This window comes from Chinchilla lanigera, unplaced genomic scaffold, assembly GCF_000276665.1.
Source record: "Chinchilla lanigera isolate Chin_1 unplaced genomic scaffold, ChiLan1.0 scaffold00002, whole genome shotgun sequence".
In the NCBI taxonomy this organism is placed as follows: Eukaryota; Metazoa; Chordata; class Mammalia; order Rodentia; family Chinchillidae; genus Chinchilla; species Chinchilla lanigera.
Genome location: NW_004955403.1, coordinates 22284007 through 22299175, shown reverse-complemented (window position 1 = coordinate 22299175; position 15169 = coordinate 22284007).

Here is a 15169-nt window from a genome sequence, read left to right as displayed (position 1 = left end):
TGGTATGAGTCCGGCCCACACTCGGACCCAGGAGCGCTGCAGCTCCCGGAGAACTCGCTGCCTGGGCGCAAGGCGTGGGGGGCTGGGGGAGCCTCATGTTTGTTATGTTGAAAGAAAAAATTTAAAATAGCAATATTTATTTGCTTTAATAAATTGACTTATCAATCTATTTTCAATAAAATTACTTAAAAATTCAGCCAATATTTGAAGGTCCTTTTGATTTTTTCTAATGAATATTTTGAGAAAAATAAAACCACACTTTTAAAAAAGGCATTTATGTATTCAATTAACTAGTACGTTTTTCTTTCCCTCATTTTGTTTTAAGAAAGCAGCAGCTTACTTATGCATTACTACAGCAGTGCATGTCATATAACAAGCAAACTAAACTAAGAAATGTCCACTTTTAGAAGTTTTTCCTTCCTTCTTCTCTTCCTTCCTTGCTTTCTTTTCTTTCTTTCTTTCTTTCTGCCTGTCTTTCTTTCTTTCTTGCAGTGCTAGAGCTTGAACCCAGGGCCTTCATATTGAGTTGCATTCCAGTCCTTTTTTATTTTTTATTTTGAGAGGAAGTCTCACTAAATCACTAAGTTGCACAGGTTGGGCTTGAACTTGAGATCCTTCTGCTTTAGCCTCTCAGAGCCCTTGGGCTGCAGGCATGCCCCATCACATCCAGCTGGAAATTTTTCTTTTCTGGTGTAAAACGACCATAACCATAGGAATCTACTTGTAAAATATTGCTAAAATTTCATGTCATTGTATATGACCAAACACAAAAATGAAGTTGGGCTGTACTCAGTAATAGTTATCAAAACTTATATCCTTTGATATCTACTACTTCACTATGAAATGTGGTCATGCTCTTGTTTTCATTTATCCTCAGAGGTTAGCGCTTTGTTCTTTGTAAGAACAAACACAGGATAAATCAGACGTTAGTTGACTTTGAGGTAAATTAGTGGCAAAAATAATGAGGAATGTTCTTTTTGAGAAATGAGTCTGAATCAGGATTTGCAATTGCTTATCGCTGAATTATTTTTACTTCTCTTTATCATCTATAATTAGATTTTTGTCCCAGAACATTGTCCCTGCTTGAGAAATAATCATTAGTTTATTTATTTTCAAAAGTTAGAAACACACTAAATTATGATTGAAGATATGACAATAAATGCACACAGCAGGTAACGCTGCATTTTGCATGGCCCTTCGTGGAGAATGAGTGCTTGTTTGAGTTCCTTTCCTTCAGACAGTAAAGTCAGACGAAAGTGCATCAGCGTGGCGAGTTGATGACAGTTGTCTGACCTGAGTGAGAGGTCTGCTTTAGAAATTCTCTTTGTTCTTCGCGTCTGTGTCCTGCGACACTGCATATTTCCTTTAAAGTGGAGGCAGGAATAATGGACTGTAGGGAGGGCGACCTGGTATAACCTGACCTACACAAGTGCATGTGTCTTTGTTCAGGGGGCCCTTCGGCATGCCCTTTTACGTGTCACTATGCTCACATTATGTCGCAGTGGATGAATTTGATTCCTTTGGAGATCAGTGGCTATTCTAAGACATTTTTGAAAATGTTGAGCAACATAAACTTGCCGCTTTTTTCTTCCTCCGTTTTTAGACACATGACCCTATTAAGGGAAATTTAATCCGTATGTTTCTGATTCCTTTACACTTAACTCATCAAAATGTTGTTTTGTAAGAGCGCTTTGAAGTCAAGGAAGCCTTTTAAGTCATTTTTTATGAGACTTTTTCAAGCCTCTTTTCTTAGGAACAGGAAGTGGCATTTAGCCAACGGCTAACAAACTCAAACACCAAAAGGTTCAACTTGGGTTTGAATCTCTGAACCCGTAAGTGTTTGAATAGACTCTTGACGTGACCCATCTTTGCTGGATATTAGTGCTGATAGCCGTCATAACGGTCCTCATTACTGTGATGAGCCAGGATCCTCACAAACTGCCAGTTCACAAGCCTTTCCTAATCAATCTACTTCATGCTAAATTATGACTCATTTAACGTTAAAGGAACTACTTTATTACCCATTCGGCCTAGTGTTTTTGTGACTTCTGTGAGAGTTATTTAAATTGTCACTCTCACAAAGCTAGCTAGCTAGAACTTTTAAACCAGTCACTGGTAAAATCACACAAGAGTTCAAGTTCACAGAACAAGTGAATGTTGATTGACCGTGAAGGCTCTGGTCACAGAGACAAAGAAATTATTTCAGCTATTCACTTCTGAGTAAAGAAGATAATATGGATCTTTCAATCCTTTAGAAAATAAAATACACATTAAAATAACAAATGAAGCATCTGGCTTTAGAAGTTCTCTCATTTGATTTATACTCCAGAGTTGTAAGTATAAACCAGTCTCCATTTCCCAGGAAATTTATAGCCCAAACACACACAGCGCTGTCATGGTAGTTCCCACTGCCTAATGCATTTGAAGTGATTCTGTCCAGTGGCAGGCTTTGAAATCATCTCGCTGAGTCCTACCTCTACAAATTGCAAATTGTACAATAATGAATCTGCCAAACAGCAACAGCTGATGTAGGTTGAAAGCTTTAGCGTAGTCTCAAAGGTAGCCCAGAAAGGGGCAGTGAGACATAATTACAGAAGCGACAGTTTTCAGTAATTAACACTGCTGTGCAGAGCTCTCAGGCACAGTGCTGTGTCTCCTCTCACGGACAGTGTGACTGAGCACTGCAGTGTTTATATTCAGGATAAGGAGCTTGGGCAGGTGGTATAGACAACTTTTTTGTAGATAGATCAGAATCTCATAGGAGGCAAGTGCCCAGGGACTCTGGAATCAGGCAACCTGCTACAAAGACTGACTCCATCCATCACTGCATCTGTGAGCCTGGGAAAGAGGAATAACAGGAACTACTTTATTAAGGATTATATAAAATGGTTCATGTGCAGTTCTTGGAGGAGTCTTGATAAACATTAGTTGTGATAATGACGATGATATTAGCTTTGATGATAATGACCTAGCTGATAGACCCAGGGCAGTGATGGTGAGCCTTTTAGAGACCAAGTGCCCAAACTGCACCCCCAAAACCCACTTATGTATTGCAAAAGTGTCCACACTGGCCCAATGTATCCTGTTATCTGATGCTCAGCTGCTGGGGTGATGCTGGGGTGACTTGGCTTGCGTGCTGACAGAGAGGGCTCTGCGTGCTGCTGCGACACGCTTGCCATAGGCTGGCCACCACTGGACTGGGGAATAGTATAACAGAGAAACAGTCACTCAGATATAAGTCAAACTCTCGGAGCGAGGAGCGCCTCATGTTCTTTAATGTTCCTAGGATTTCTCACTCATGTCCATGGCTTTGAGACTCGTATATGGACAGAGAAGGTCACAAGGCTACTATTGGCCTAATTTTAGCTTTCCTTGCTGAACTATTGGCCTTTTCTCCAGCTTGACGTGCTGCATGATGCTCTGTTGCTTTGTGTATTGTCTGCACCCTATCTTGAGTGCCACTACTTCTTGTCCACCGGCAACTTTCTAATGACCCTTGGATGCTCAAGCATTGTGCTCTCCTTAGAGGTCTCTATCTGCCTTTGAGTGATTGAAGAAACACATCTTCTCATGCTTTTAATCCAACCCAGTCATGTTTCATTACAGCCCGCATCGCATTGCCCTGGGAATCTGTTTGCCCTGTACCCTCCTGAGAGCCCTTCAAGAGCAGGGGCTGCATCTTATTTCTTTGAATGCTCACACCTAATGGGGCTCCATCTGTAGCAAATTTGATATCTTGGAAATACCTACTTATATGAAAGAGTTTCATCTTTGTCTACGAAAGCTCTGTAATGGTGCTCTAGGGAAGAAAACTACATACTGCATTTCTCATTTCCTGTAGTATGCATTTAATAGTGTAACCCAGTTTTCAAAGCAGCTCCATCAGGCCAGAGACTCTTATTAGCTGAGTCCTGGCACAGAGGAGACACACAGAGAAGTGAGGGTCTTCTGAAAACAGAGGTGAAACAACATTTGGATAATTAAAATGAAAACACCAGTGTACTTTGCACTTACTTGTGTCTATTCTTCAGAATGATTTTCCAGTCTTTAGGGTGACTTACCGAGTTTAGCATCAGCACCATCAAATGCCAGTGTCAAAAGTATCTCCTTTCTCCATTCTCATTACTAATGATATTGGCACGTTTCCTCATTATGTGGGACTGAGGCTTGTATTCAACCATGAAAACCCAAATGCATGTTTTTTTTAGCTGTGAGTATTTGATGTATATGAGCAAGAGATGGCTTAAAGCCCAGCAAATGCCCTCTGGTGATGAACTGTGGACTCTGCTTGGTTTGGGAGTGTGATGTGGATTCCAAACTCACCTGAAGACATCCAGCATTTGTAAACCCAAGACTCCAGGCAGCTGCTGTGGCCTCACCGATCCTCTGCATCAGAAATGTCACCTAAGATCCAGCTCCTGCTCTCCAGTCATCTGACAATACTCACGCTGAACTGAGTTTCCATAAGTGGTGATTTGAAAACTGCAGTCCACGGCCTATTAATTGGCTATAAAATTAAGCTATTAGGTATAAGCAACACTTAAAAACAAAACAAGATAGAACATACTAGTATATTGTATGTAGTAAGGGTAAGTATTGTTTCATAAAACTTTGGTTTTGGTTTTAAAAAATATACCTCTGTCTCTCACTCTTTACTCATCTGTGTGTGTGTGTGTGTGTGTGTGTGTGTGTGTGTGTGTACACATCTGTGTGTCTATGTGTGTGCATTTGGGTAGGTAGCCATAGGGTGGGGTAGTGTGTCTGGGTCTTGATGTAAAATTTACTTCTTACTGTGAGATGCAGTAAAAAACAGCTTGAAATCTGCTGTCTTGGAAACTCTGAAGCAGCCTGGGGTTTGGATGTTGATCATGGAATTGCAGCCACCCTGTAATGCCAAACAGCTAGACTGGAGCACTGCTTGGTATGAACTCATGTGTGTCATGTGGCTCTGATCAATGCCAACTTTCAATTATTCATGTAAATAGAAGACCAGAATTTCTCAGATAATTTATAAATACTCATGTTTAATTTGATTCACTTTTTTGCCTAATTTGAGAAACAACTATTGCATATTTAGTAAACATCAGTGGCTATTCTAGATGTGGGGAGATAACAATGTCAAAGTCAGCCCCTGACCTCTTAGAACATAAGACGTTTCCCCGTGAAATGTCTTACAATTCCAAATGACAAGGCTAACTGGTTTATCACCGCCTTCTCTCCAGCAGTCAACTTTCTCTGATAAAAACAAGAATAAACAGAAACAGCCCAGGTAGCAACTAAAGGGCAAAACATATGAAAAAATCGAGTCTGAATGGCACATAATTAGACCTTAAGTATTTGAGGCAGTAAGAGAAACAATAAAATATCACACACAAGCTTAAGTTCTAAAGTTGAGAAAAAAAATAAAGCAAAAACTCCCCATGATCTCTGTGTTATCCAGAATTTCAAGTGTTGCTGCTGTTGCTATTGTCATTGGACTTCCTGGATTTTCTTCCGAGGAAAAGAAAAAAAAGGACCCCCCACTCCCTTACTTAATTCTGATACAGATTTCAAACTTTCTGTGGGAGCAAAGCTAATGCCGTAAGTTAGTTTTTCCCCTTGATATTTATTTTTTCGTGTTTCTTGTTGCTTTATGCTGGATTGTAACATTTAAGTATCACCAAGGAAAATCCCTGTAGAATAATCAGTCATAAATATTCCATGGTTAGTAAGAAAAGCAATGCATTTGCTTTTTAGAGGAGAAAAAGAAAATACATGCCATGGCCTCTGAAAGACTTTTCCCACGTTCTATTTACACTGGAATTTCAAAGCTGACAAGATTTTTCCTTCCTTCCTGCTCCTTGATGTAGTGAAAAGCTTCCCATGTATGTTTGATCATTTTAATTTAAAATATTTATACTGTCTCGTGTACTCAAATGCTCTTCGGGACTAGCATTCCACAGTGTCAGGGCTTGATAGCTTCTATACTCCTGTTTTCTCTTTTCTCTTAACAAACACAACTTGCCTTAATGATCATATAATGGAACGCTTGGTTTCATGTCACATTCCTGTAGGAAATCTTCTTTTAAACATGATTGTATACTTCAAGAATGGAGATGCTCTTTTTTTACCAAGTTGCATTTTTTATGGTTGTTCCTTTGCTCCCTCATAGCATATTTTCAATGACACATCCATAGCAACAGTGGTTCTATTTATAAGTAAACTGAAGAAGAAACATGGACTTTGGCTAACCTGGGTGTACAAAACACACCCAGATTGTAATTGTCATTGTGTCCACTTGTGATGATATAGTCCAAAGTTTATCAAGGTTTCCACAGAAATCTGCCCTGTGGGAGGAGATTTACCACCATCAAACACACAATAAAACAAATGGATATAGAACTTTCTATTTTTTTAAAATAGTTTAAATTTAGTTTTTACAAATAAGTGAAAGTTAGGAATAGGGTGTGACTCAGTAGAAAATCTGAATCTGGCTAATAATTAGTTTGACAAATCTGCACTGGGTACTGTACTTGCATTGAGCATTTTGGGGACTACAGAGGTGAATAGAGTTTCAACATGAGCTGAGATCCGGGGAGCAGATATATACATGAATAACAAAATGTGAGGCAGTGTGCATTAAAATCTGGAATAACAGAATAAGTTACATTAAAGTCAAAGAGGCTTAGAGGAATGAGGAATGCCTATTTTCAGACTGGAGTATTGGTGATTGTATGACAGGGGAAAAGAAGTGCTAAAGGACAGGTAGGATTTCAGTCACTGGACAAAGGAGAGTGAGAGCAGTTCTAAACTGAGTGGGCAGATGAATAAATGCTGATTCTCATTCTGACTGCTCACTATGGAGTAGAGAGAGAAAGGCCAATTGGGGCTAGATTTCAAAGGATCTTGAAGGTTGTGTTAGAATGTTCACACTTTATATTCTATGAAAAAGTCCATGATGACTTTGAACAAAAATATGTCATCATGGACATTCTTGTTATTTTGGTTATATTTTTGTTTGCTTTTAATAAAAGCAGTTGAGAGCATGTAAGCAAGGAGTCATTGAGGATGAACTCAAAGATTTTGGGTTTTGTGACCCAGGAGCCAGTGAAAGCATAACAGGTAACACTGGAAAAGTGTGTATTTTGTAGTAGTTGAAAGGAGGAACAGGGAGATGACTGTTTTCCTTTTGGCCAAGGAGGGAGGGTTGAAGCACATATTTAGAGCAATGCTTCTCAGATTTTCGTGCCCGTAGAAATCACGTGAGGGTTTTGTTAGTATGCCCTCTGATTCAGCAGTCCTGGATAGAGTCTAACATTCTATTTTCCCACAGGCTGCCAGGAGGTGTCTATGCCTCTGGCTTATTCATGTAGCAAAAATCTAGAGCCTGGAAAAAAGTTTATTTAGGATAATTTGGATGCCATTTTATAGAGGCTGGGATGAAACCCATGAGGCCAGAGTTGCCAACGTTACAGTTTAGACTAAAAAGAGAACTGAGAGGGGAAGAGTCAGCAGCTGTGCCTCAAGACAGGAGTCAAACGGGAAAGAAGAGCCAGAGAAATGCTAAAGGGTAGCAGCAATGCTGTAAGGACATGAGAGACCCTCTCAGTCAGAGATGCCAATGGGAACATTTTACAAGATGCGGTAGTTCCAAGACTGAAGGGTTAAACAGTTCCAAATGCATGACGAGTGAGATCAGGATTGGTGTTTAATGAGTTTGAAGTGGTTTTCAAGACAATGCTTTCTGTAGACTTATTATGAGTATAGGCTAAATGCTAGAAATGAATGAGTGGAAACTTAAGATGAAGTAGCAATGTGTGGAGGGCCACCTAGGTGACTTTCCTTGAAGGGTGAGCAATTGTTTCCATTTTGGCTGAGCCTGACCCTGGTTCCATGTATTGATATGTTCAGAGCTGGCTAGGACCCTTTCCTTATCCCTTCAATAGGCTTTAAGCATGCATATTGGTCTAGCCAAGGTGCTGCTCGTAGTCTTTGAAGATGGCAGGTGTGTTTCTCCTAACTCCACCCCCCGCTGTTCCCACGAGTGAGCTGGCTTGAGGAGGGTTGTGTCAGCCAGTGCTCCACGCTGTAGGCTGGGATCGAACCTGGCCATAGAGGCTATGACTTCCTGGGGCTTGGAAGACTGCACATCAGAGCTAAAGCATTGGACCCCAAAATATTAGATACTATTTCAATTGTGATATGCAGATTACTCTTTCTGCATATCCTTCTCTCTGCATTTGCAGAGGTGATTTCAGGCCTCCTACTTAGCCCAGCGCATGGCACTCACCTATTTCCCACAGTTCTCACAGTCACTCCTCCTCAAGCCACTCCCTTCTTCATGAATGTATAAAACCTGGGTTTGGCCCTGGTTTGAGGCCTTTATTCCAGATGGCCATCATTGTGGCTAAACTTCTGACCCCTTGGCTCCCCATAACCATAAATACACCTTAAAGTCTTTATTCTCACTGTGGATTGCACTGGAAGTGGTAGATTGGAATTAACTTGCTAGAATTCCAAAAACTTTTCATGGGATTACAAATACAAACTTCCTGGGCTGCAATGAAGACTGGGATGGGCTCTCTATATCAATGTGTATAGATTGTACATTTGTCTAGAAAATGTTTTGCAGAAACACGAGGATAGAGTTTCTTATCAGTGTTATTGTTTTAGGAAGAGTTTTATGTGTTTGAATGAGAACACTATAACTAATTACTGGGTACGTGAGAGGAACCTATGTAGGCACTAGGTGGTGATGACTTTAGTGAAAGAGCCCCCAACAGACAGACAGGGGCTTAGGAAAAGAAGAGGGATATTTATGTCTGCCTCATTTATGCATTACTGTATTGAAAAACTCCCTCAAAATTTAGAGACATAAAACAATACAATTTCATCATTTCTCACAATCTCATGTCTGCCTGGTTGGGCTTTCTCAGGAATCTGCTCTTGCTCCATGTCGTCTCAGCTGAGCCCTAAAGGGATCACAGCTTGGGCCAGAAGATCTAAGCTGCTATCCCTCACTAATCTAATCCTTCTGTTTGGGTGGCTGAAATGTGAAGGCTTGGCTTTGATCCACTGGCCCTTGTCTTTCCATGTGGTCTTTCCACCTTTCTGTGTGGTTGACCTGAACTCTCTTCCACATTGCTACAGGGAAGCTAAAAGAAAGAGGGAGGATTAGTGTTGATTTTGAATACTCCTCAGGTGAGAGTAGGGAAATTAAGGAAGTTCAGGTTGGAAGGTCTTAACTCCCATGGCCGAAAGAAGCTCATCTTCTATAGAAGTAGTCATAAGGAAATTGTATGAATCAGAATATGTTTTCTTTTTAAAAAGTAAAATAAAATACATGATTTTATACTATATGGAACTCCAAAATAAAGTGTTTTTAGGATTGTAATTTGTTAGAGTCTGATTTTAATAGAAATCTTGTTTTTGATAAAGTACGCTTGAAATTCATGTCATTTACACCTGTATTTTTAATGTGCTCTGTAAAAATAATGTCAAGAACTTTAAAAGATCTGAATTTCAAGCTAACATGTGGGCATGTTCTAGATCCTAGAAGAAGAAGTGAGACTCTTGTATCAGAGACAAAAGATTTTATTATTCTCAGCATTAACAATATCCAGAATATGGGCATTCTATTGGACCAGCTCTTTCAGCCCTAATCTCCATATAACCTGATTATATAGCAGGTTGTGTTGGAAGACAGAAAGTTGACCTTAGAAAACCTGAATCTTTTGTAGTGGGTGGTGAGTTTCTTTGCTCAGAGTGGAGCATAATTATTCTCTATGGTATGTGTGCAAGTCTGTTTTTTTTTTGTTGTTGTTGTTTTGTTTTTTTCTGGTACCGGGAACCGAACTCATGACCTTGTGCTTGCCAGGCAGATGCTTGCCTCTGAGCTAAATCCCTAGCCCCACATCTGTTGTTGTAGAGGGAGACATTCGCTTTATCTTCCAAAGCTGTACGCTAACTTCTCTTTTGGTCTAGAAGGGTAGTCTATGTCTATTCCGATGTTGCTTGCAGTGCAAAACATCCTTGCAAATAAAGCCCTGAGCAAAGACAGATAGTATTTCCATTTTAAAACATGCAGATATGTGAGTGACCAAAAGAGAATTGTTTTCCAAAAACCAATTTGGAAATACTTCTTCAACTGTGCAAAAAATGGTCAGGAAAAAAACTAAATAAATTTATGCCCCAAAGAAACACATTTTATAGTAATTTGCAGTTCATAAGTACTTAGAATATTCTCTATTTAACTTTTACAGTGTATTTATTTAGGTATCAAATTTGATATTTATAAAATTTTCATGTAGGTGGTAAAGGATAGAATATAAAAGAAATGGCGAGCAACTTAGCTGCTTTTAGTGTTCAACTCCTTGACTGAGGCTTTGGGGGTGATTGCAATCGTGAGGGTATTAGTGACCCAATAGAGTAGCAAAAAGTCAATGGCCTTTCCTAGGATGTCTGCGCACTGATGACCCTCACTTTAATATCTGCGGTTTACCCTATGTGAAGGGCTTCCTGACACCATCTACAGGGCTGCTGGAGCCATTTATGCTCTGGGGAATATCCACATGTAGAACTGCTCCAGTGGTTTTACTCGAGCTTAAGGTAGGTGTTGGACACATAGGCACTGACATGGCATGAATGTCTGTGGAATGATACTGGTCTGATGTAGTCCCAAGTATAATAGAACTCAGAGATCTCTTGAAAATGGGATAAAAAATTTAGGGCATTCACAGAATGCTTTTGTTTAGTGGTGAGGTTGGAGTACAATATTTGCTAATCATGTATTTATATTTTCTAACATCTTTAAAGATACCAACTATATTCCATCTATAAACAGATGGAGACACATATGCTACTGCAGATTTAATTTTGCTCAAAAAGCCATTACAGGGGAGGATTGTCAGTTTTGATCATGGGTAAATAAGTGAGCATATGAAGATGAGACGCTGGGCAAGAAAGACAGGGCAAGGACTGGACTGGAAAATGTTCAGTTTCTTAATTCAGCCTTGGGACACTCATAATTAAAGTTCTTGTTGGTGTCTCCTAAATTTATGTCTACATTTCTTTTTACTCATTTAGTTCAGTCTGCAAAATAATTTCATTTTATGGGAGCACTAAATCAATTATTTATATTCTTAATATTTCAATAGTGTCTGGTAACTCAGTGAAATATTGAAGTGTTTTAGAGTATAGCTTTAGTCATGTATCCATGAAGAGAAATCCACAGAAAGAATGCACATGTCACTCTCAACATCTTTTCCAGCATTAAACGTGCTTAAATTTCTTTCCTATGACTTTTTAAACCTCTTCCTGAATACTAAATGCTTAGACACACTGCTATTTTTTATATTACTTTATGTGTTAGCCAGCTTGTTATCACTATACTGAAATACCTGAGGCAGCCAACTTTATAAAGTAAAGCAGGTTTTGGCTCACAGTTGTGGAGATTCAAGGGCACAGGGCCTACACTGGCTCAGTTCTGGTCAGGACCCTTGTGGCTGCGTGAGATCAGAGTGAATAGTAAGGGCAGAGCATGAGTTGGAGCAGGGGGTCTCGTCCCACTCAGATAGCAAACCAGAGACAAGTGGTCTCTCTCTCAGGAGCTTCAGTGAGACTGAGTGAAATCTTCCCTAAATTCTTCAGTAGGCAGCACCCTCAACTGTTCTAGGTTCCTGTGCCCCACCCTGAACCCCATTTCTTGAAACTCCACAGCACCTGCTCTGTGCTGTCCTTGGGCCCAAGCTTTGAATATGTGAACCTTGGGGAAGAACATCTAGCAGCAGTCCATGTCCTTTACTTCCCCAGAAAGCTGCTTCTTCATTATTTATTTTCTTTGCTATCTTCTGTTTTCTTATTCATTCCCCCTTTCTCCTCACTTGATGGTTTTTGAAAACTAATGTTTTCAAGTACTTGAATGTTTTCAAGTACGCTGAGTATTTTGTCTTTTTCAGAGGCAGAGAATGAACATCAGATGAAGCAATGACTTGGAAATGGTAATAAAATATTGATTCTGAAAAGTAAACCCACACTTCACATTAGGAAATTTTGACTTCTGAATAGTTTCAATTGTCTAAACTACTCTTTGGATTTCCTTGCTATTTTTTATTTTATGAAAAAAACCCCAAATGTTCATAACTAAGTAATGAGAATAACATTAGTCATTACACTTTGTCATTATCTTTGAAGTAGTTACTCAGTACAAGCCGTAAACCAAGTAAGACTGAGCTCAATGTCCTACCTAACTGCGATGACCACATCAGGAATGCTAGCTTACTGCCCTCTGTCTGTCTCCCCCTAAACAAAAAGGTCACACAAAAGTGAAAAACAGGATTGCCATGGACTAATTTGTGCCTTGCCCCCAGTTCATATTTGAAACCATAACTCCCCAGATTATGGCATTAGGTGTTGGGGCCTTGAGATATGATGAGGTCACAAAACTAGCTCCTTCTTGAATGGATTAGAGCTTTTAAAAGGAGACTCGAAAGATCCCTCATCCCTTCTTCCATGTGAGGGCCCACTGAGAAGAGAGGAAGAAGCCCTTTGAAGACACTGAATCTACTTGTGCTTGATTTGAGACTTCCTAGATTTCACAACTGAGTGAAGTGTTTGCAAGCCACTCTTTTTGTGGTGTTTTTGAGACAGTAGTCCAAATGAACTTGGACAAAGACTCTCCTTCATAAAACTTTAGGCTTCTTAAAGATATTGGGCTTTTAAAAGAAGCATAGAAATTACTTGCAAAGAGCTCCTGGCATCCAGCCATGTTGACAAATATCAGATGGACGCTTTCTGCTTGGCTAACTCTGCCAGGATAAGCAGAAGAGAGAGTCAGCAGAGGGAGTGAAATAGGGAATCATACTCAGAGGGAAAGTCTCAGGAAAGAACAAGACTCAATTCAAATTTTGCCATTGTACAATGAATTGCACGGAAATGGCTCATAAGAGACCATTCCAGGAGTACAAAGCTCAAATACAGTTTTTGAACCAGAAGGGCCTCCTGACTGCGGGTGTCATGATAGAACTACTTAGTAGGTAGCATTCTGTTATCTTTCTCTTTGAAAGCGTTCATCTTTCATTGAATACCTGTGCCTGCTGGATACCTGAGAGTGAAAAGGTGCAGGACTGTGGCAGTTAGCAATGGCTGGGCGAGAGAGAGGATGGCACGTAATCTGAATGTCTGCATGAAACTGGGCAAGAAGTAATAAAAACGGCAGATACCATTTCTTGGCTGAGTGCGATCTGCCACGTTGATACTAAGAGACATAGTATCATACATGGTAAATTTCATCCCTGCCCTGCAGCTCACTGTCTGATGTAACTCCACCAGCAACTGGGGACTTAACAGGCCTGAAAGCAAAGCCAGTGCTTCAGGATGTCCAACAAGACAAGACATATGTCAGGAAAACCAACAGCAGATGCTTGACTATGGGGATCTTGAAAAAAACCTACTGCGTCAGCCAAGAAATGTTCTTCCAAGAAGAGGGCCAGAAGTCTCTGTGAGAGTGATGTGCCAGGGTCTTGTAGACTGAGCAAGGGGTTATACAGAGGGACGGGAAAGGTGCACCAGCCTGGGTAGAAAGGAAAGGATAGAACCAGACATTCAGAGTGTCACTCAGCCACTGGCCAGACATTTGCTTTTTGTTTTGTTTTGTTTTGCGTTGTTTGTTTTTGCCATGTTGGGGATTAGACCCAGGGCCTTGTCCATGCTAGCCAAGAACTGTACCACTGAACTGCACCACTGAACTACATCCCTAGACATTTGTTTTCGATAACAGTGGGTGCAGAAAACCATGCTCCAAACTCCAATGTACAGCAACTTTAAACAAAAAACAACTTCTGGTTTCTCTTTGTACTTCCTTCCCTTACCCCACATCTCTTAAGCTTTTTTCTCTTTTAAAGAGCAGAGCAGAGAGGTGCTTCCTTCGAAGCTCCCTTCCCAGGAAGAATATACTTGTTATGAAATTTTATTAATCAACAAAGATTAACCTCTGGATGCTTAATAAGAAAAGACTAAAAATCCCCATGCCCAAGACATTCCCACCTGGTCAGACTTTTCATCTGCTCTTCGGAGGGCAGTTCTGGGAGGTCACTAGAGAGCCTGCATAACAAGCACTTTTGTTCACACACATTTTTCTCCCTCTCTACCACAGCTTATCACCAACATCTTCTAGGTGATGTCAAGCACCCTCCTATCCAATTCTCTTTTTCTTTCGACATCTTGGGAAGTGATATAAGCCATAACCATTTGGCTTTTCTGGATGTTCATTTTATGTAGGACTTCCGTGCTGTTAGTTTTTCCTTGTGCATAATAATACAATTGTATGGCTTTTTCTCCTACTGATCTCATAAATGTTTCATTTTGGTGAAACTCCAGAGGGCCAAATCCGCCCAGCCAGAGGGCGTACTGTGTATGGAAAAACCCAGTCAAGGCTTGACTCTGAAGGTAAGGAAAACACATTTAACTGTACCACTCTTCTTTCCAGTCTTCTTTGTGTCTCTCCTCATCTCTTAACTATCACTAAGATCTGAGGTTCAGGAACTGTGCTCAGCACCAAAGAAGTAACCACAAAACCTGAATCTTCTATTGACAGGACTGTTCTTTGGTGAGAAGAGAGATGACGCCAAAAGATGCCAGCACAGTGCATGGAGACTGGTGGGGCATGTCCTAATACTAAGGGGACCCTGAAGAAGTAGTCTCTCATTTTAGGGGCAAATTTTAGTGGAATATTCAAGAGGAGGTGATGCGGATGCAGAGTTCAATGATCAACTAGTACTTTGCCAAATACTGGTTCCAGGAGTTTAGAGGCAGGTTTGGAGAAAGGGCAAAAAAATTTGGCAGATACAAAAGAATATTTGGATGTGAAAATGTGTAAAACATATACAAAGAACTCAAGGTACCATAAAGCTGTTATGTACCCAGGTAGAACCAGAGGTAGGGATTGGGTTGAAAAGGCAGGCATGAGGCAGATGAATTAATAGCTTTGAACTGGGACACCTGCATAGTCCACACCTTTCTATGGGGCCTGTCCACTTGCCAAGTCTCTTCACACCCTTGCTGACAACCAAACTAACATGTCTGTCTTTGACTATGACTGCTTGGACAATAGGTGGCTATAAAACTCAGAGAGAAACCAAAACATCCATTTTGCTGAATCGATCCAGTGACTTTTCTTTTTTTTTTTTTTTTT